We start from the raw sequence: 23,195 nt of genomic DNA on the forward strand, positions 1-23,195 counted from the left end.
AAAGAAAAGACTGGACACTAAACAGGATCCGTCACACAGACAGACAGGAAAATGACAAAGGGAGTGTTCATTTGAACTCTTAGCTCAATTGGCACCATTGCTGTATCACAACCCCAGGTTAGGGGGTTGAAATCCCTCTCTCTCCGTTTGTGCACGGAGTTTGCATGTTGCTTGTTTTTTTTTGTGGATTATTAAATTAGTCTGATTAGTCTAATTGCAGGGCAGGTTTACAAAACTCCATTCATTGTTTCTGAGATGAGACCATCAGCGACCTAAAGTCAGGCTTCCTCATCATGTCCCAGCAATGGGAACACAATGTCGCTCAGTTCACATGTAATCCGAATCAAATCCAAGTCGAATCAAGTTTAGCTTTCGTTAAACTTCCAAAACTTGCCAAGTTAACGGAATTTTTTTTTCTTTAAATGTATCCTCTGGACTGAGTGAGTTTTGGAAATTTGCATCTCTATATTTCCCATAATGCATATGCAGTCTAGGATAGACTCCAGGTTCCACTGCAACTCTGTCCAAGATAAGCTGTTGAAAGAAGGATGGATAAATGATTGCTCTGCTGAAAACATAGCTGTATATACATGGGAGCATTCTTATCACAAACCTCCATGATTGGGGTTTCAAATCTTGCCCTCAACCTGATATGTGTGAATTTTGCATCCCCCATTCTGTAAGGAATAGGCTCCAGGCCCCCATGACCCTGTGCTAAAAATAACCACCTGGAAGATGGATAGATGAATGAATAGGTGGTGTTTTTTTGCAATTAATTCCCAAATACCAACCACTTATTGGACCTGTGAGACAGGAATTTTGTGGTTCTTCACCCAAGTTACCAAGGCCGTTCTCTAATTTTTTCTTGGAAGCTCACCGAAGGCTCAGCACTGGAACAAATTATTAAAAAAATAGATTGATCGATGGTCATTTTTAAATATAAAATGAAAAACAACAGTAGCTTGAAGAGTGAACATACTTTGTGTTAACACACATTAGTTATTTTCCTTCAGATGGGTTTCAGAGTCCGTGAGTTCCAAACTCCCCTGCTGCTTCTACTGTACAAAAAAGCCGTCTGCATGAAGGCCAGTAAGCTTTGGGAGACACTCGTATTCTTCAGCAGCATGGAGTTGCTGCTTGTTCCCCAAGCTTTGGTCTAGTTCCTGGTGGTTTGTTTTTTTGTCAGTATCAAGAACACCTCCACTGTGGTATTTCGTAGCAGAATTTACAGGAACCTAATACCCCACAGTGTGCAGAATAATAAGGTCTTTCTAAGAAATAATTGATGTTTTTGGACAGCACAGTGCTGTGACATTGCCATATTTTTCATACTGTTGCAATTGTGCTTGGTTTTAGTCACGTGATTGATCATTTTTCCTGCGGGTGCCGTAAGTGATGATAGACTGAGGCTTTAGCCAAACTTGTGTTTGAGAAAATGAGACAGAGAAACTTTCAAACCTTTTGGCTAGAAAAGTGCTTATGTCTAAACTATGAAATGCCTGAAATTTATAGATATGCTGTGTAATATCAGTATAAGCAGGTCAGTGAACATCAAAAGTCTAAGGTTTTCATTCCTAGCACAACAAAATCTATCATTCTGAACTCGCTTATAAGATATTTAATGTGAAATTCACACATTTACTGAAGTCTCATTGATGTTGCTGCTAGCCAGAAAACCGGTAGCAACAGCAGCAATATTCTGTGCTTTACCAGGCAATCTATTAAGATGGCTTTTATTGATTTGTATATATTGTACTATTTGTGTTTTATGTGGTGTGTCAGTCCTATAAATCTGGAGATAAATGTAGCCTCATTTCTCAAACCCATATCATGTTTCTTTGCCAATTAAGAATGTAACCCCCCCACCTCTTTTAGAGAAATCATTTTGTCACAGATTAAAAATACTGTGGCAAGCATCTGACAGAATTCTTTCATGAGGAGCTTCACATAACAAATCAAGATCACTGCATGTTGAGTACTCCAGATGTTCTCCTAGCAGCTTAAAGCAAATAGCTGGCTAAATTTACTTTACATCTATCAACCAACTGAGACACATCTCTGGAGAGGTGTTTGGAGTCAGCGGTAGGATGTGCAATGACAAGAAACAGGGATAAACTGAGCAACTGTGTCCGTGTAACTATTTACCTCCAGCCCTACTGACCCCGATGAGTCCCCTACTGTAGCTTCATCTGGTTCAGTCTGAGGTCTTTAAGGTGCTATTAGTGCAAAAGAATGTGGTCATATTTAGTCAGGGTTTCTTTTTCTCAAACAGAAGTGAAGTTTTTTTTCCAGCCCTCCAGTGATTTTTTTTCACTGTCGTAACAAACTTCTACCGCAGTAAGTGCCCTATTTGGCAGTGAATGTAGGTAGATGACTCCTACTATAGAATGTATCGCTAAGTCTGGGTTTTGCTCTCTTGGCATAGAGAAGTGATTTTTTCCCTTCATAATTTTATTTTGGAGGGGAATTTATAGAATTCTGAGTAACTGAAAGAGCCAAAGTGGGTGTGAATGGAAGGTCATTGTCATTGAGGAAACCTGCGCCAATTCACTGGTGCTATTGGTAACTAGACCATCTGTCCAAGGTACAGATGAAGGGAGCCTTTGGAGGATGAGAGGTGGAGCCAAACCAAAAGCTGGCATATGTGGGTGGTCCCCGCTGCTGACATTTCATACCATCTAGGCATCTATGAGCCCCCCTTCCCATTATTCAAAAGCTTTACTGCCCAACTTCCAGCATCCTCGGACAAATGCTGTGAACTGTAGCTGATTCAAGTCACAGAGCACCGTATGGGGTGACAGCAGAAACAGGAGTTCAAGTTAGTGACTTTGTTGCTTTGGAGGATTACTCTTGGGGGATAATGCATGAGAAATTGGGCTGCGATCCAGAACCATGAGAAGGATGCCCATGACCAGCTGACTGACTTATAAAGGGAGCTGGCAAAGCTAAGAAAAGATCTCCAAAGCTCCTCCCCAGAGAGATGCCAAAAGTGGAGGAGGAGAGCTGGCAGGGTATCAGTATCAGCAGGCATGGTTCCAGCCGTTCCCTGCAGGCATTTGGTGGCTAACTGGACTCCTACCCCAGGATATCCAGTCTCAGAAGGTGCACACCCCATTTTTCTGGCTGAAAAGAAAAGCCACAGATTTGCGGAGATGGCCTGTTACCACAAGCTCTTTTTTTTGTGGAAGCGTCCCTAGAACCAAACCTGTCGGATGAACTTCTACAGACATTCCACAGGTTACATTGGAGTTGCGTTCTGATAAACCTATCATAAGGAGAAAATGCATTTTAATGCAGTACACCTAACCTAACAAACAACATATCCTACCCTAGCCTACCTTTAACATGCTTAGAACACTTATATCATACCATCGTAACCCGGGAAGCATCTGTACATGCTTTTGGATGGTGGTGGTGGTCCTAGCTTCTTGGGGTAGTGCAGAGGAGACCCATGTCTAAAGAAGAAGAGGATGAACATCTTACAGCTTCGTACAGATCTGTGAATAGGATCACCTCCTGCAACCTCAGCCCTGACAGCTTAATTGTACAACTGCCACAGACGTCAGTGGTACCCAGGCAAAGCAACGTTATACAGTAGCTTATACTGTATACCTATCTGGGGGTACCCACCCTATTGAGCTGTTTAATGGAAATGGTTTTCTCATTCCACAGTTGGTATTGCAGGGAACAATGTGCTGAAGATCATAATGATAATAATGTTCAGAAGGGAAATGCCCTTTCCATTTGAGATGTGGAAGCTCCATTTCTCCTCTTGGAGGACTTTCAGTGGAGACAAGGGTGAGAGTCTTACTTATAAGGAGCCGGACATAGGGGCAAGGATGATAAAGGGTGTGTAACCACTATGAACCCTGGGAAACTGCTTGTCCTTGTCGGGTATGCAGGCTTGCTCCTCTGTAGGTTGCCCATTCAAGCTTTTAAACTGCTCTGCTGCAAACCATAAGTCATCCAAGCCGTAAGCCTGCTCCTCTTTGACTTGCAAGATGCCAAAGCATTGAGGGAGCTGTGCAGAAGATGTAGCCACCCAACAGCACCGAGGTAGCCATCTAGACATTGTTAGTTTCTGTCTAGGCATAGTTTTTGCCTGTTTCCTGGTAGGTATCACAGGGGTACCTGCTCCTGACAGAGGACCGGCATTCAGACATTACCCCCCTAATGGTCAGTTGTCTCCTTTGACAGCCATGTTCAGATTCCTATACTGTTTTTAACCTCAGTTGTGGGCCACCAAAGCCATTGAATGTTCTAGCTTATTTTGTATGGTTTAGAAAGAAAGGAAGGTGCAGTGGACCAGGAGTAATGTGCTTATTTAATCCACCTGTTCTTTGTGTCTAAACTTGGCCAGGTCCTGCAGCTGGGGCTCGTTCCATTTTCTATGCCTGAGACTTGAGACCCACGTTTAGTTTTCTTTTAAATCCTTGGATGAATAGTTTTCTTTGCCCACTTACATATTAATGAGGAGTAAGTAAATTACTAAAAGTCTTGCGGTGTTCTTCACCTTGTCAGAAAAACACATCTCAGAAAGTTCAGCATCAACCGCCCTTGTCCTTCACAACACTAATTCAAAGGATGCTCTTCCAGACCAGAATCTTTAGATAGCTTCATTTTACCAATAGTCGTAGTTGGGAAATACACTTAATAAACTGACAACATACATTTTATTCAGTAAATATAGAAGCAGAATGCCGTAAATTGTACAGAATGAGGCAATATAAGTCATAGTAAGCAAACTGTGTAAAAGCTGTGTTTAAATCAGGAATCCATAGTTCCTAGCATAGATGATTTATACAATTTAAAAAGCAAATGACAGATTTTGCATCACAGATAATTGAATCCAAACCTGACACATGGCAAAGTGAATTTTCTTCCAGTTCTGACAATCATACTGTCAGAAAATCTTATTACTCCTTTCGCAATCCAACCCAGTGACACTTTAAATGAGCCTGAAAAACATATGCATACTTTTCCAAGAGCTAAGTGACTGCGAGTCTGCGCGCGACACAAACAGTTAATAAAATGCTTTATTCAGCATGTAACTGTCTGCAGGACATATTGATTATATTGTGTCACAACACAAATATTACAGCAGAATGTTGTTCAGATTTAAATTATAACCATTTAAGTCAATCAACTGAGCAACAAGCTCAGGCAGCAACTAAACTCCTTCAGAAAACCCAAGGTGCATCAAAAATAAATAAACAAACACAAATAACATTACTAGTCAAAAAAACAACATTAATAGTCAAAATGTAATACGACAATTATTATTGCACATGGATGTTAGACCCGCTGCTTTGTTGATGTGAGCCATTTTGGATTTTGTTAACTTTGAATTGAGAAATCTATTGCTATGTTTGTTTTCATTCCTTGCAGATATTGAGTTTGTGTGACCTTCATGTGGCAATTTTTCTCTCTGCCTTTTCAAGTTTTATTTGTTTATTTATTCATTTATTTATTCCATTCATAATCAATAACCGAACGTCTAATCACGATCGCTGTGAGTGAACACAAAGTGACAAAGCCTCCCTGCCAGTTCAAAACAAACGAGCAATCGAAAACAAAATGCATGAACACGCAAACAAACAAATGAAAAGAAAAGTAAAAAGAAAACTTGCATCCCATGCAGATTGTGCTCCAGCCTCATGCTGCCTGGGATAGGCTCTCCCCCGTGACCTTGACTGTTTACTCTAGCAGGCTCTTATGACATCATACAGTTGTGCTGAAGGAAAATAATATCTGAATGTACAGATGCTCCTCTACTTACGAATGAGATAAGTTCCGAACAGACATTCATAACTTGAAATGTTCGTTATTTAACATCATTTTAAGGGTATACGCAAGTACAAAGAACTAGGATGCTGGGAGTACGCACGCTACGCTGCTGCGCGGTGTGAGTAGCGGCCAGAAGTCGTACTCGGCGGAATTAGAGCGCAGAAAAAAAAAAAATGTTGCGGACAGGAAACGGGAGCCCAATGAACACAGTTTGGACTTACAGCCCACTTCGTTCGTATGTCTGAAAGTTCGTAAGTTGGAAGTTCGTAAGTAGAGGAGTGTCTGTATTATAAACTTTGTTATGCCCTATACACCATACCTACATCTCCAGAATGTATAATCTCCCGTTATACTGAACCAACGTGCAATGTGTTGAGTCTATGTTAATGCATTTATTTCTATAAAGTGCATAAGCAACATACACTAGACAAAATGCTTGCAAATTCACTTTCATAGAGCAAAAGATGAAAATAGAGAAAGAAATTATTTGACAGAAGTGCTACCGTTTTTTTTTATTTTATTTATGCTGTGGAGTGTTGCTTGTAGAATTTTGTTTCATAAATGAGAAAAGACCAGGTACATCTCAATACTAAGAGAATATAAGTACATTGCCTCAAGAAGAAAATAATTATTATATTCCTAATTGTTATGTGTATATGTGTGTATGTGTGTGTGCATAACATTTGGAAAAGAAAAAAAAAAACAAAGATGAAAGCAAAGAGACTGTAAATAGACCGGTAGTTATCCCTTAGTCTTAATTAGTTGGCATCAAATGAGTTGTCAGTAACGGGATAGTGTATTGTCTGCTCTTATCACAGTAACCCATCAAGGAAACCCAATTAAAAGATTCGCCCAGACAGCTGCAAGTAACAGTTGCTCATTCAGTTAATTTACGATTGCCAATTAAAATAAAATAGCCTGAAAATTTGTAAGGCTGTTTGGACCGGAGGGTTCACCTACCCTTTTCCACTTTGAATGATGGCTGCTATAACTTTTATTTTTCTGCTTATACATCCCCAAGGCTGTTGTAACCGAATAAACATTTTCGTATTCACATCACCGCCGAGTTTTCAGCAGTATTACGAGTATTCCACTGGTTAAAATTCAGAGGCGAGCATAAAACATAACTAGCAATCACTGGGGGGGGGGGGGGGGGGACGCAGTCACTCAGAAGTTTGGTGACATTAAACAAAAACAAACGTAAATGAGACTCACAACACTTCAAATAAATGAAAGAAATATTTCCAACAATAGCAACACAACAGATGTTAAACAAACAGCTAAACTAACTGCAATAATCAATCACAGTTCTATACATACACATATCAAACAAGGGATAAAACATATTTGGCTCAGACCAGCTGGCTATTTAAACTCACAGATTTGACAGCCTGTTGAAATCTTCCTGCTTATTATTAATTAAGACCAATATACAACCATCAGTAAAAATGAAGATTTTCTTATGCTAATGAATTCAACCATAGTCTGGAGTGACATTTTAAAAGGTATCATCCATCCTTCGTCCACATCTACTTATCCAGTGTATGGGGACCCCCAGACAGTTCACATTTTTGCTCCCCCAGGACACCTGAAACAATCAAAGAATTAACAACACTTGATACCTGGAACAGCTGTGTTGGGATCTGGGATCTCAAACAGGAGTGAGGGTTGGGGTCCCCCCAAGGTAAATTATGCTTGGTGGTGGTGATGGTCCTTGGTAAATTTAGTGGGGCGGGGGGTGTTGGGGGTCCCTCACAGTGGATTTTGCACTTAGAACATCTAAATGGGCTAGTTTGAATCGCTCAGGGTGGGTTCTCAGGCAGCTTAAGGATACGAATGAAATGAAAATACAAAGCTGTAGCTCTGTAGAAGTGCTGGGGTTTTTGATTCATATGGGACAGATGCTAACATACATTTATACATAAAGCATACTGAACATCCCAACACATATGCCAGAATGTTTACTGCTGCATAATAGCGTCAATTCAGTCTTTAATATCACCCAGCCCAGTGAATCACTCATTTACCTAAAAAATGTGGTTATCAACATAAGATCATATAACAAAGTGCACTCTGGTGGTAAATGTTGATAAGACCCTTTCACCTCCCTATCTCCTACTAGCACAGACACCCCCTTAAAGAGGCTTCAGTTCTCCCATTTCACTTGCCCTTTACCCTATTGAATACATTGTTTGAACCATCTCAAACTTGTCACGTTCAAGGAAACTATATTCAAATATGATAGACTGTCCTTAGGCTTTTAGCTGTTGTTAGAGGATTCCCTGACACCTAGCACCTGAAAGCTGGGGGAATAGAAGTCATCATACTTCAACAGCTAATTTGAGGCCTGATTCCAGACATTTCAGGAGGAGGTTCAATAGATGTTGCAGCTGAAGGATAATGTTCAGTAATGCTCTACCCTAATCACGCTGGTCCCTAAACATGGACAGCAACCTACACTTCTGCAACCACTGCCCTAATTGAAATAAGGTGTCTCTTTTTGATGGCAGCCTGATACCTAGGGCTTATTGGCTCAAATAGAGTCTAGGATGGACTGGGAACTAGGATGGTCCATCTCTAACTTGGACCTCACCAAGGGTTACTAGATGCTGCCACTCACAGGTCCAGGGAAAAACCCTACTGAGTACCCTTATTGGGCACTGCCAGTGCACGATGCTCCCCTTTGGGCCCTGCCAGTGCACGATGCTCCCCTTTGGGCCCTGCCAGTGCACGATGCTCCCCTTTGGGCCCTGCCAGTGCACGATGCTCCCCTTTGGGCCCTGCCAGTGCACGATGCTCCCCTTTGGGCCCTGCCAGTGTACAATGCTCCCCTTTGGGCCCTGCCAGTGTACGATGCTCCCCTTTGGGCCCTGCCAGTGTACGATGCTCCCCTTTGGGCCCTGCCAGTGTACAATGCTCCCCTTTGGGCCCTGCCAGTGCACTATGCTCCCCTTTGGGCCCTGCCAGTGTACAATGCTCCCCTTTGGGCCCTGCCAGTGTACGATGCTCCCCTTTGGGCCCTGCCAGTGTACGATGCTCCCCTTTGGGCCCTGCCAGTGTACAATGCTCCCCTTTGGGCCCTGCCAGTGCACTATGCTCCCCTTTGGGCCCTGCCAGTATACAATGCTCCCCTGTGGGTTGTTGCCTGATGGATGAGATCTTGAGGGTACACAGAACCTATGATACAGCCTTTATAAATGATGTCATAGTGTACCCTTTTCAGACCTTACCAAGGAAGGTCAACTGAAAAAAGTGGTTTGGACAAAAGAAACAGAAGATGTCTTCCAGGCCCTAAAGTCAGCCTGCACCTCAGAAGATTTGAAAAAAAAAATCAGACTTGAGCCTGTTCATTTGTGGTTGCCTTGGTACCTTAATACCATCCAGCCATTTATCAACTCTAGGTTCCATCAGGGACTGGCATCCCTCCCATCCAAGTTGCAGACCTGTCTTACATCCTATAGGAGGGTTGCAATATATTTCGCAATCACTTTGTACCGCCATCGTTGTTATCATTGCTGACAGTGCACCAAGTACTCTGAGCATGTTAATGCTAGCAATTTAAGTCAAGTCAAATGGGCTTTATTATCACACTAATCATGTTTAGTACACTGCATATGGGGACAAGAAATAACATTTTATTAAAGCAAAATATATTAAATGAAAGCCAATGATATAAAGAGAAAACGGATATTACTGGATGTGACCCATCGACATAGAAAGCAAAATGGTTGTAAGCCATCCACTGTCATTTAAGAGGATATCGTTAATTGTTTGTTTTTCAAATGTTGTGGGTAACACTAAAACAAATGAAAGTATCTAAAGGTTTATTTTCTTTATTTCTGGCTGGGTACAAAAACTGCAAAGGAAAATGTGACAGAAATATTTTGCTATATTCACTGGTAAGTACAAGTAAACATCTCAGGCTTATCATTCATCATTATTATATAATGCTTATCATTATGTTATTTTTGCCCTGGAAAGGCAACATTAAATAATTACGTTGCTCTGTCCTGTACTCTTAATGAAATGACCTTTAGAATATATTTTCATGTCATACCAAATAATTTTATGTAATAAGTTTAGCTTTCTTAATCACGTGGCACAATATCCATAGGATTGTTTGTATTCATGTTCGGTTACATGAGTCGCCATAACCATGAACTGAACTGGGATTATAATATACAGTAGAGCTGGCATCCTAACAAGAACTAAGCCGATGTTCAGCAACTAACAAAGATCAGTACAGTTATCAACAGAACCAAACACAGAGAAACACCAACCATCCATCCATCCATTACCATAACAGCTTAATCCCGACTGGGGTCACCCGAACCTAACCCAGGAACAATGGGCGCAGGCAGGAACCAACCCTGGGCAGTTGCCAACACACCACAGGGCACACACACACAGCCACACTCACAGGGCCAATTTAGACTGGCCAATCAACCTGCCCTGCATGCTTTTGGAACGTGGGAGGAAAGCAGAGCCCCCGGCAGGAACCCACGCGAACACAGGGAAAGCGTGCGAACTCCACACAGAAAGGACCCAGGTCCGAACCCAAGACCATATTGCTGTGAGACAGCAGCTCTAACCATTGCTCCACTGTGCCACTCCAGCCATTTTAGCATTATTCTCCAGAAAGTTATTCTCCATTGATCTCCAGAAAGTCTGGCGCTGTTAAGGTTCTTCTCAGTATGATCCGCTGTGTAACCACTCTGTATCACTTTTTATTTTACCAGTTTGGGATTCCGATAGGATCCTTTACCTTTGTCACAAACACTACTATTGTTGCAGCTGACGACGGCACACATAAACATGAACAACACAGCAAAAGAGCACAGACAGTACAAAAGGAGTATCACACCAGAAACGATGGAAGTTATATGGCAGAGAACAGCTATTGCTGGCTGTGGATTGCGCCATAAGGTGTCATGTGCAGGCCTCCTGCATTTCCTGGCATAGGTTTCAGGCTAACATCCATATCAGAAAGCAGACAGACAGGTAAGCAGGAAGGTAGACAGGCAGGCATACAGACAGGCAGACAGACCCAGATATTATTGATTTCATGTAACACAAGGCTGACTTCTTTGTCTCCCCAATTTCCCAGTTTCTGTGGTTATGATCTGCACTGACTTTGCATGTTGTACAGGAGGAATTCTGCTTATAAAAAAAAACAATAGGAGAGACTGGAGAGTCAGCTAGCATGTAGAAACAATAATTTAACTTCCCACCTTTGTAAATAGTAATAGCGTGAAGTTTCTGTTTCCAAGCTAACAAAATTGGAACTCTCCGAACAATCCATCAGCTCTAAGGAACCATAGTACTTGATTGATATATTTTTGTTTGGTGGTTTCCTGGGTAATAACCTTTTCTGCCACTGTGTCGTTATTATGATCAGCGGCAGCTTCCCTAAAATAGTCATTTGGACTAGGAGCTTGAAGTGTTATTTTTCAATTTAAACGGTGATTAGATCCTTTGTTCCAATAGGAGTCTTAACCTTAGTAAGGCAGAGAAATTAAATTAACTTTTCCTTCTTCCGTAAGGTCATTAATGTCCATCAACAGAGATGCTGCGCTGACATGGATCAAGAAAGTGGGTTGCCACGCTGTCAAGATATGAAATGTTCTTGGTGATATTTGGCTGGACCTGTTCCCTCTATCATACATTAAAAATATGGGATATTGGTCTGAAATAAATGAGTAAGCTTCCCAAAAAAATGTAAAAAAAAAAGCAGTAGAAGAATGGAAAGCTCTGTCAAGAAGATTGATTTGAGAAAAACCTTCATGGTCACTGATTCAAACAAGGGAAAACTGCCACAGAATTCCTTTCTTTTTTTGTGCTCAGTGCTGTGGACTCATGGTGACATTTAGATAATGTCCCAAACACAGGAAAGGATATGACGTCATGTCTCTTTAATTACAAGCATTATTTTGTGAAATTAATATTGACCCAAAATTAGCAAGTCATTTATACAGTTAGAATTAAAGCTTTTTGTTTTGTTGCTGTTCTTGGATATTGATTAATTTTAAATTTAAAATTTATGTTGTGTAATTATTCATCGTGACCCTCTTCTCAGTATTTATCTGGAAGATGGATGGATGGTGAAACATTGCCATAAAACATTCTCATTATAAACCCACAATACACTTATACTTTGCAAAACTACTAGACTATTTTCAATAGATAATTTGAGTTATAAAAGAGTTTAAAGGAACATTATCATGTGTTACTATGTCTGCATTAAAAGATAAACCGTGAAATACATGAGTTTAATATGTTAATTTTCTCAAATTTGCTTTGTTAGTATACAAAGACCTGACAATATCCATCCATCCATCCATCCTTCCATCCATCCAGCCAGCCACCTTTCAAATCAATCAATCAATCAAACAAACAAACAACCAGGTTAGGATGCTGTATATGTGTTTCCAGTTCAAAAGTGATGTCACCATTGGGCCCCTGGGTAATCCCCAGGTAAATTGTTCTAGTATCTGACCCTGCCTTACTTAAAAGTACATCACTCTTGATAAAAATGCTAAATAGTCCCCTCCCCTTACTGCTGGCCAGGGTGCCATAAAAGGTGGGATGGGGGGTTCAACAGAATAACAGGAGCCCTGAAAAAATAGGGCATTATTGGCTTGGTCTGGGTTGGGGACCCTATATGATAGGCTTTCATTGGGTCTAAAATCTGTAGCAGCACCCCCGGTGCTGGCATACGATTATATCGCACAACTCATTTTCTATGGAATCAACCTACGTTTCTGGATCTGCTTCCTTTAATACTCTGTTTGCACCTGCTTGACCCTTACTTGGCTAACAGCTTGGAGAACTGGATTTGTGTTTGGGCTTTTGGAAATAAACTCAATTTGGATTGGACACTATTGGATAGTTACCATTTGGAGCCATTCCTGTGTTATAATAGCCTGAATGAGATGCCAGTCTCAACATATTTGAATTCAGCAATAATTTTGAAGCAGGTTGTTCAGAAAATATTGATCTCCACTGGTTGTACCTCTACATAGTGTTGCTGATGAAATAGTAAGTCTGTAATGGGCAGGAAAAAAAAGTCTTTGCCGAATATCCTGAAAGCCAGGATTGAATGCAACAGGCGACTGAAATAAATTGAAAATTTTAATTGTTTTTTAACTGACTTTAAATGTCTCTCATGTCTACAAATCTGTTTTCCACAATAGCCTGTGTGAAGGGGGGTGTATTTTATAATTTCACTGGTCATAGTTGACATGAAAAGCATGTCAACGAAATATTTCTAGGAACCAACTTATATATCTGGCTGAAGTATATATATATATTTATATATATATATATGTCATGCCCGGCTCGTCCGCTCCTCGTGTGTGCCACGCCCCCTGATTACCCACATGTGTTTCCTGGATTGTACCCAGCTGTGTCCGTTTGCTTTCAATCAGTCCTGTGTATTTCAGTCCGTGTCTTACCAGAGTCCTTTGTCCGTCATTGATGTTAGTTGATGTTTCCTGATGTCTGTTGCTGTCCAGTGTTCCCTGACCCGCTTATCCTTATTAAAACCCCGTTTTCCCGTATCCCGCTTGCCTGCCTGCTCCTTACCCGCACGATCGCCGCTTATCTCCGGCGTGATCGTGACATATATATATATATATATATATAAATAAATCTTTGAAGAATGTACACAATGTTATGTGTTTGTGATGATGGCGATTATGCAAAATGGCAGTTTGATGAAGGAGTCCCGTGCAATAAATCTCGCTTATGTTTTGTGACAGGTATACAATTTCAGTTAAACATTTATTTTTAGCCATTCAATCAGAAACACGCATATGAAGAAACACCCGTCAACATTACAAGGAATATTTAAGAGTATTACCACAGAGTTGCAAATAAAAACCCTGAAAATGTAAATAGACGATGAATGGTAATGACTGAAGTTTCTGGGTCAGACATATTCAACAGTGAAATCTTGCCTTTCTAGCTGCCCACTCACATTCTATAGTGTCTCTGTTAGTCATAAGGGCTCAGTCATTATTGTAAGGAGCAGAGCTAATAGTGAAGGGTTTGATCGCCGCCTTCTTCTGAATAATTCTACGACTTTTAGTTTGCTTAGTACTGTGGCGTATTGTTGGCATGTAGCGCTCTGATTTCGTTTTCTTTTCTTTTTCATGAGTGAATAAGAATGTTCAAGACACCTTACAAAAATATATTTTTTGAGATGAAAAAGGCATCTGTGCACTTCATCCACACTGTACAGCCAGCACCACTGTACCAGGTATTTTGTGTTCTTGATTGTTTGGTTTGTTCTTGATTGTTTGCTTTGTTTTTCATTGTTTGGTTTATTCTTGATTGTTTGCTTTGTTTTTCATTGTTTGCTTTGTTTTTCATTGTTTGGTTTATTCTTGATTGTTTGGTTTGTTTTTCATTGTTTGGTTTATTCTTGATTGTTTGGTTTGTTTTTCATTGTTTGGTTTATTCTTGATTGTTTGGTTTATTCTTGATTGTTCGGGTCAGCTGTGCTGGAAGCTGAGAGGAAGAAAAACGTATACTTACTGGGGGGTCCCGAATGACTGGTCAAGAAACACTGATCTCAACTAAAATATTATTGGTCTCAAAGCAGTATAGACTTCTCAGCACATTGAAGATCATATTTATTGTTTCACTGGGCTATTCAGCTCTTTACATTGAGGAAAAAATCAACCATTTCCATTTCCTCCTGTTTATACGTCTTCTGCTCTTGGATGGAATTTGTGTACTCAATGTCATTAATTAATTGATGCTTAGGGACTGACACTTTCATTAGCATTTTAATGGAAATATGTCACAGGAAGACAACAAATATGTAATAATGACTGCAAAACCATTTTTAATTAACAAGAAAAACAGAAATGAACAAACAAACAAGCTCTGTAAAATGAGAATTTCATAGGCATACTAAAGCAAACATAAGATTAAGCCACCTAAACAAATTAAGTAATTTTGGATGGGTAATTTAAGGAAAAGCTACTGTTATATAACAGTATATAATTGTATACCTGTATATATACATTATATATATATATATACATATATATATATATACACTGAACAAAAATATAAACGCAACACTTTTGTTTTTGCTCCCATTTTTCATGAGATGGACTTAAAGATCTACAATTCATTCCAGATACACAATATTACCATTTCTCTCAAACATTTCTCACAAATCAGTCTAAATGTGTGATAGTGAGCACTTCTGCTTTGCTGAGATAATCCATCCCACCTCACAGGTGTGCCACATCAAGATGCTGATCTGACATCATGGGTAGTGCACAGGTGTACCTTATACTGCCCACAATAAAAGGCCACCCTGGAATGTGCAGTTTTGTCTCACAGCAAAATGCCACAGATGCCACAAGCATTGAGGGAGCGTGCAATTGGCATGCGGACAGCAGGAATGTCAACCAGATCTGTTGCTCGTGCATTGAATGTTCATTTCTCAACCATAAGCCGTCTCCAAAGGCGTTTCAGAGAATATGGCAGTACATCCAACCGGCCTCACAACCGCAGACCACGTGTAACCACACCAGCCCAGGACCTCCACATCCAGCAGGTTCACCTCCAAGATCGTCTGAGACCAGCCACTCAGACAGATAATGCACGGCCCCATGTTGCAAGGATCTGTACACAGTTCTTGGAAGCTGAAAATGTCCCAGTTCTTGCATGGCCAGCATACTCACCGGACATGTCACCCGTTGAGCATGTTTGGGATGTGCTTGACCGGCGTATACGACAGCGTGTACCAGTTCCCACTAATATCCAACAACTTCGCACAGCCATTGAAGAGGAGTCTGAACATTCTGAAATGTGCAACTGGTAGATGCCTGGTCAATGGATCCGCCTTGAGAGACAATGTGTCATGATATGTAGGAGGGACGACCCAGATGCAACCTATTTGTAAGCTGAAGGGTTATATTTGAACATTAACACACAACCAAACAGAAAGAAAAGGATCACGAGGGGTAAAAACATGAGGCCAAACATCCAGGGTGGCCTTTTATTGTGGGCAGTATAAGGTACACCTGTGCACTACCCATGATGTCAGATCAGCATCTTGATGTGGCACACCTGTGAGGTGGGATGGATTATCTCAGCAAAGCAGAAGTGCTCACTATCACACATTTAGACTGATTTGTGAGAAATGTTTGAGAGAAATGGTAATATTGTGTATCTGGAATGAATTGTAGATCTTTAAGTCCATCTCATGAAAAATGGGAGCAGAAACAAGAGTGTTGCGTTTATATTTTTGTTCAGTATATAAGGGTCCTATTCTGTCTATAGGTTCACCTGTGCAACACCTTTATCTAAAAGTTCTTTGATATGGGCCTTTACCGTCCTGAGGAGGGGGCAAATGGCAATAACCTGCAGCACTAGAGTCTTAACAGTTTTTAATTTTCATGGGGGTCAAGCTATATCATTGGTAAACATCTAGGTCATGTAATATGCAAGATGGCAACCACAGAATGTCTGAGTGCATGCATATTGTTCTGTTGCATACATGGTAATGGAGTAGGCCCATCCATCAATCCATCCATTTTCTGTAACCGCTTCTTCTATTCATGGTCACTGGGATCCAGAGCCTACAGGCACAAAACAGAGACCCAACCAGTAAGGAGTGCTAACTCATCACGAGGCACGCTCATACACCATTCACTCACAAATGCACACTTTGGTAACTGCAGTTCACCTTGCATATTTTTAGACTGTGGGGGGAAACCCCACACCGACATGGTGATCGCGTGCAAACTCCACACACATACCACCATGGCAGAGACTCAGACCCTAGTCCCAGAGGTGTGAAGCAAAACTGCTACCCACTGCACCACCCCCAGGAAATAGGTTTATAATGCAATTTAGTATGTAGTGCAGGGGTCTCCAACTCCGGTCCTGGAGGGCTACTGTCCAGTAGGTTTTCTATCCTACCTGGCTTCTGATGAGCCACACCTGTTCCTGATATTTACTTGAGAGCAGGTGTAGCTCATCAGAAGCCAGGTAGGATAGAAAACCTACTGGACGGTAGCCCTCCAGGACCGGAGTTGGAGACCCCTGATATAGTGTATAAGTCTACAATTTCGGCCACACCCCATCACTTCATCGCATGTTCCTGGTTGAGGAACTCTGTTGGAAATGCGAAGTACACATTTTGATCAGGTCATTGTCACTGTTGTAGCCACTGCCAAAAACAGTCCTTGTGGGAGTATCAGGATTGTGTTTGACCCCTTATGGTCATAAACCTGAAGTAAGTAGCATTTTCTCAATAGCACCTGCTTCAAAAAGAATGATGTTTTTGTCATACTTCTGAAATTCTAGAAAACAGTTTTATCATTCTACAGTGCAGAGTCAAAGTACATAAGACACTGTTTCTTTCCTCTGGAGCCCTTGAGAGGAGGCCTGGAGTCAAAGGAGGAACAACTGCAGCAGTTGGGGGGAGAGGGGGGTTGTATGGGGTGTGGGGATATATTAGGTAATGCAGTGAGCTGTGACTGAAAGATTGCAAACATCTGTCCTTGACATAAAGCAATACTCAGCAATGTACTGCGTGAGCAGGAGGTTAAACATCAAAGCACGCTGGGGACAAACATCATCTGAGCAACCAGGGTCAAGAGGCACAGCGTTTAGCCGAACTGCTCCCAAAAAGCACACAAAAGTGAAAGATCTCTGAGCAGTTTGCCTGAAGGTACACAAGAAACAACCCAAATGTGCTAACTTCTTGCAGCCTAGCTAGAGGTACAAGGCCCGGGTATCACGTAAAGTGGCGATGACAGCATTCATACAGAAGGGAAAACAAAGGTAGAACTTGTCATTGTAAAATGGGACCTTATCTGAGATAATGACAGATATATCCAGGGTAGACAGTAGAGAAATGGTTCTGTACATTTACATATGCATTTAGTCATTGATGGGCTCAGCCAATCATAATTCAACAGCTGTGAACAATACATTGAGACCTGAACACAGAACAAAAACCAACGTACTCCATGTCACACGAGGACTGCAGCAAAGTTCAGCAGGCTGAAAGCCTGCAAGGTGATAAAAATGGATGCAAAATTACAGAGTGGGTGGATATTACAGTCTCAGAGTATTTTAAAAAAAACTGATTTGCCTGGTAGTGATATAAAACATAAGAAAATATAAAATATATTGTACAAGGGCTCTCAGACAGTTTACCCAGAGGCAGTGTGTTCCCCAGCGCTGGTAGTCAATTCCAGTGTGTTCCCCAGCGCTGGTAGTCAATTCCAGTGTGTTCCCCAGCACTGGTAGTTAATGGAAGATAAACCATAGACATGAACTTTCCGGACAGTTAACTTGGTATCGGCATATATAATTTATGAATATATGTCTTAATTAGTCAATTCTTTGTATCAAATCTGTCTGCATTTCTCGTGCAGGATTTTTAGATAGCCAGTGAAAAACATACAGCTGTAACATCACTTCTCAAACTTAATGTCAGGATGGTAACAAATTATCCATCCATCCATCCATCCATCCATCCATCCATCCATCCATCCATCCATCCATCCATCCATCCATCCACTTCTACAAGGATCATGGTAAACAAAATTATCACGGAAAAAAGATGACAATTAACATGATAAAGGTTTAACAACACCAGCATATGATTTTGGTTGGAACAAATGTTAGTCATTTTCAGCATAGTGGATTCAGTTTATATAGGTAGCTGAACACTTATAAAACTGAAGTGTTTTGGGGACATAGACACCGAGTAATTGGTGGTACTGTACAGTGCAGATATAATCACTGTCAGTAGGTATTACGGATTGTGTTTATTTAGAAAGAACATGATGTAGAGGATTAAGGTCATTTTTCCTTCATAAATCATGCAAAATTTCCTCATTAAAAAACCAGGTCTTTTTAGGTTCACTCTTGGGACTTCTAGGGCCACAACTAAGGTTGTTGCAGTTAACAATATATTAAATTATTTACACTGGAGTTCCTAAGCAGGATGCATCAGTTGCTTATGCAGTATACTTCAGTGGTTCATCGTAACCTATATAATGCCTAATTGACCAAGAACATGCTGGATTTTTTACCTCCGTTTTGGAATTTACAGTAAGCGACAGTTGTAGATTTGGCCACTATTGAGATGCTTCAGCAGTGACGACGCTGAACTTTGGCTGCGTAGGATGGAAGGCATCTCTCTAATCATCTGCCCTTTTACTCAGCCACAGGCTGATTGGATCTGCGAGGTACAGACCATTAGGAGTACATCTCAAAATATGTCGCTTGTACGTATACAATCCACAGTGTAATATGTCTTAGGGTAGGTGCTGAAATAGTAGACAGGATACAGCATCAATGCATAGGACAATCAGTCATTAATTATTTACATGACCAGCCAAGAGGAAACAGAAAATTAGGGAAAAATGTAACTCATCTTTAACAAAAGAGTCTAGTATTGGAAGAACAATACTAATAAACACTTGGAAAGTGGTTGTTTTTTTTTTTGGGATGAAAGAGAATTTTTCACAATTTTCTTGTGCATCTTGGTGTGTTTTAGTTGAGCGCATCAAAATATTTCATTCAAACGATGTATAAATAAGGAATGAATGTCTTGAAAAATGCATCCTTACAAATATATTACAAATATATTAACTGAAATGACATGACCTTAATTAAAGTAACATTTAAAATATGAATTTCAAACAAAATGATGTACTGAGGGGCAGCATGGTGGTGCAGTGGTTGCGCTGTTGCCTCACACCTCTAGGACCCGGGTTCGAGTCTCTGCCTGGGTTACATGTGTGTGGAGTTTGCATGTTCTCCCCATGTCATCGTGGGGTTTCCTCCGGGTACTCCGGTTTCCCCCCACAGTCCAAAAACATGCTGAGGCTAATTGGGGTTGCTAAATTGCCCGTAGGAGTGCATGTGTGAGTGAATGGTGTGTGAGTGTGCCCTGCGATGGGCTGGCCCCCCATCCTGGGTTGTTCCCTGCCTCGTGCCCATTGCTTCTGGGATAGGCTCCGGACCCCCCGCGACCCAGTAGGATAAGCGGTTTGGAAAATGGATGGATGGATGGATGGATGATATACTGCTTGTCAGCTGAAATACAGGGTGGCATGGTTGAGCAGTGGTTAGCACTGTCACCTTACACCTCTGGAACCAAAGCCTGAGTCTCCACCATGACTCCATCTTGTGTGGAGTTTGCATGTTCTCTCCGTGTCTTGTAGCTTCCATGATAGGCTCCGAACCCCCTCTTGATCCTGAATCGGACAGGCGGTTTCAGAGAATGTGTGGATTGTCAACTGAAATGTTTACAATAGCTGCAAATCATATTAGATTTTGAAGAAAAGAGAAAATGGAAATGAGTCAATTTTTACAAATTTTTTTATAATTCTCTTCTCTTCTGTCTTTATGGTGTCTTAACTTTTGAAAGAAGCCCTGGATTAAAAAAAATAAACACACACACACACACACACACACACACACACACACACACACTAGTTAAATGCAATAAAAATCCTACACCTGCCACAGGAATATACTGACATTTACAGCATGTATTACTTTAGCAAGAGTTGAAGTTCACTTCCAGGTGTTCTACAAGGCTAAGTAGGGTACAGAATTATTTCTGTTCTGCGGTTTTTTTCTGTTCTTCATCTAAGTGTTCGAGTCTGGGGTTCTGTTTGGGAGGGTGGATAATCTTCCAAGAGAGACAGAGCAAAGAATGCTGTTTTAGTTCAAATTCAGTCAGCCTGTTCAAAATAGAGGCACATAAAGACAACAAATTTTCAAATGTTATGAAAAGCTAATTATAGTACGCTACTTGGGAGGCTGTATGGGTCTGCAGTGTTATTAAAGCCGTTGAATCTAACTATCATCTGAATCAGAATGAGGTTAATTGGCCACGCAAGTTCACGCTTGGCAGGAATTTCTCTTGACGTGTTGCTCGCAGTGACAGAGTAGAGATAACGGGCGACACAGATACGAGAACAGCGTGAGACATGAAACACTGCGCAGACACCAGTCAACTTACAACATTAAAAGCAAGAAATTTAAGTGTGCAGCCTATGGGGCAGAAGTAGTAATTACGTTTATATTAGCAGTGGTGTATCGCCGATTGTTCACAAGGGCCACAGCTTAGGGGGAAGTAATGCTTCTTTTGTGCTTTGAAGTCCTGGTTTGCAGTGACCGAAATCTCAACCCAGAAAGGAAAGTCTCAAAGAAGGAGAGCGTAGGGTGCGTGGGGCTGGCAGGGATACTGTGCACTCCTTTAAATCAGTTTTAAACTGTTTAAATGTTGCCGTGTACCCTATTGGAACTATTAGACCACACTTTGTAATGCAGTAAATCCTAATTAAGAAAACAACACGGAAAATAATACTGAATAAATCCATGCATCTGACGTGTTTAGAGATTTCTAAATAAAATTTCCGGACCGTTCCTAATGGCTGTCAAATTTTGAAAGCGTTACAGCGTGCAGCGAAGGCTTACGACAGCATTCCGCTGACGTGATAAAAATAAAATGCATTGATTGCATAAGTATTTCTGGGTGATTTTGTTCTGCGCTAGGTCAAATGCGACGCTTGCCACTAGGGCAATGGAAGAAAAACAGATAAATAAAGAGCCTGACACATTTCGCAGTGTTTCTTTGGTGCCTTTTGGGGAAAAAAACATGTCACGCAGGCTGTGATACAATTTTAGCTAATGGGTCATTTTCAGCTCAGCAATGTTCTGCGAATGGACTGGCGTACATTCCTTCCCATCTTAGCCATCAAATTATTATTTTTTTAAAAAAGCCCCCCCCTCCTTTTCTGATAGCTTGGTTTGAAAACACAACCTTATCTAGATGGTGTCCGGACTGCATATTGCGCATTTATCATTTTTATCATTGAAACCAAATGACAGAGATGTGCAAATGCATTTACATCGATTAGTAAAATTTATAATTAATCAAGTAATAAATGGGTGGACAAACTTCCTTAGGTTGACATAGGTTTGGAGACGAAGGACAAACAAGTACTAATAAAAACGCTATGAAATATCAATAATAACGTAATAGCTGGGGTAACGTGAAGTAGAAATAGGCCATTACTGTGAGGGGCAACTTTGTTTATCCTGAAAAAATTACTTAAATTGCAAAAAACAAACATGTAGCTATAATTTACATGATCAAATTATGTTATATCCAGAAATGCAACTGAAATTCTCTCATCATGAAGTCTGTTGTTTTCGGGTGTCCAGGTAAGTTCGGCTCTGAAATTAATCAAATAATCAATCACTTAATTGCTCTTAATTCTTTAATTCTTCTTCAACTGATGAGCAGAAAGTACTGTATTGTTTCCTAAAATTATAACAAAGACTTATTTCCCAGGCATTGCAATAAATTTTAAGACTCATTAATGCAATTAGAATCAAAGTCCTTTTATTCAGTAAGTGCACAAAGTAAAAAGATTTTGTTTTGATGCAGGTAGGAGCATGAGGTACACAATTAAACAATACACTGAAAAGTATGAAAAAAATAGAATAAAAATAACGGAGATAGAAACAGAAGTAAAAATTTGTAATAAACAAATAAATAAGGTATCTATATTTACTAAAATGCTATTGTTTTTATTTCACATTAATTACTTTGATTTTAATATAAAAAAGCAAAAAAAAACTAAAATTGTATGACAGTTTGAATATTTATTGTAGAAAATGCTATATTGAAATGTTTATGGGCCTTATATACAGAATATTTTTCTTTTGAAATTCACCCTCAAAAACAGGATAAAAAATAAATATAGAAGCTGTTAATTACTGTATGTGGTCTGGATGGTGTCCCATCTCACGGTGATTTTCCTCTGCGGTTTTCACGGATGCACTGGTGCCTTTGCGCATCTGGCTAAGTGAGCCTCAGTATGACGGAAGCTCTCAAATTATGCACAAGAAACACATAAAGATGAAAAGATAAAGAATAGAAGAACCAACAAAAAGGGCATCATCTATTACAACATAATATCATTCCTTAATCAACCATATTCCTATTAAGTGGGCTTTAATGTAATACCATCCATATACAGGTACAGTATACATCCATCCATCCATTTTCCAAACAGCTTATCATACTGGGTCGCGGGGCGTCCAGAGCCTATACCGGGAGCAATGGGCACGAGGCAGGGAACAACCCAGTATGGGGGACCAGCCCATCGCAGGGCACACTCACACACCATTCACTCACACATGCACACCTAAGGGCAATTTAGCAACTCCAATTAGGCTCAGCATGTTTTTGGACTGTGGGAGGAAACCGGAGGAAACCCCACGACGACATGGGGAGAACATGCAAACTCCACACACATGTAACCCAGGCAGAGACTCAAACCCGGGTCCCAGAGGTGTGAGGCAACAGTTCTAACCACTGCACCACCATGCCACCCCAC

The sequence above is a fragment of the Brienomyrus brachyistius genome, chromosome 1 (assembly GCF_023856365.1).
Source record: "Brienomyrus brachyistius isolate T26 chromosome 1, BBRACH_0.4, whole genome shotgun sequence".
NCBI classification, from domain to species: Eukaryota; Metazoa; Chordata; class Actinopteri; order Osteoglossiformes; family Mormyridae; genus Brienomyrus; species Brienomyrus brachyistius.